At 45.6% G+C, this 791-nt stretch overlaps 1 long non-coding RNA gene across 1 annotated transcript in view; it reads right to left on the bottom strand.

Annotated features, from left to right (window-relative positions):
- Positions 1 to 791, bottom strand: part of LOC110353136 (uncharacterized) — a 17,639-nt gene extending 16,848 nt beyond the window's left edge. Inside the window, exon 1 of the long non-coding RNA XR_002403227.4 lies at positions 684 to 791. This is a non-coding gene — a long non-coding RNA (uncharacterized lncRNA). The remainder of the gene's footprint in view (positions 1 to 683) is intronic.

Below are 791 nucleotides of genomic sequence, written 5' to 3' on the forward strand. Positions count from 1 at the left end.
GCCACTAGCCAAGCTCAGCCCTGAGAGAGCATTACACTTCCTCGCCCTTGTCTGTGCATGCTGGGGAGGGGCAAGACAGCCTGTGTAGGAACTCCCTGAGCCCGTGTTCTCCTTCTGAGCCTCACAGGTTCCCACCCCAGCAGCGTCCATCCCAGGGATGTTGGCGTTAGATAGCTTGAAAATCAGCAGAGTAACACCTACACCCGCTCCAAGGAGCGCATAACAGCTTCTTTTCTGCTTTGTTTGCCTGGAGTGCCCAGACAGAAGCAGGCCCAGCCTGTTCAGAGAGTGAATCAGATCCTATGCGTACAGCTTCTCCCTTTTATTTGTGGGTTCTTCTCTTCTACAGACTCACAAAAGAAAGGCTCTAAAGAGGCAGAACAAAAAAAAAAACACCTGGCAAGTACTCTACACAGAACTCAAGCCACCTGCTACATGCAACAAACCACTCCTACATCCAACTCTCTGCCACTGTTTTCTGCAAAAGGACTCCTTTGCACATCACATTTTATGAAGTTATTAGCATGCAGCTTCTCCAACCTCACCCAGAGCACACACAAGCTCACAAAAATAGAGGATTTCTCCTCTATCAAGGAACTACAACTGGGAATGCAATGAAAACTTAAAAAATAATAATAATAATAATAAAAAAAAATCTTGCAAAAGAAAGCCAAAGTTCTTACCTCATGAAGAAAAACGTGTTATTTTTCTCTGCTGTTCTCCAAACACACTACTTTCCCCTACCTCACCCCCATCAGGCTAGAGGAAGCCCTCAGTGGTCAATTTAAAAG

The sequence above is a fragment of the Anas platyrhynchos genome, chromosome 7 (assembly GCF_047663525.1).
Source record: "Anas platyrhynchos isolate ZD024472 breed Pekin duck chromosome 7, IASCAAS_PekinDuck_T2T, whole genome shotgun sequence".
NCBI lineage: Eukaryota > Metazoa > Chordata > Aves > Anseriformes > Anatidae > Anas > Anas platyrhynchos.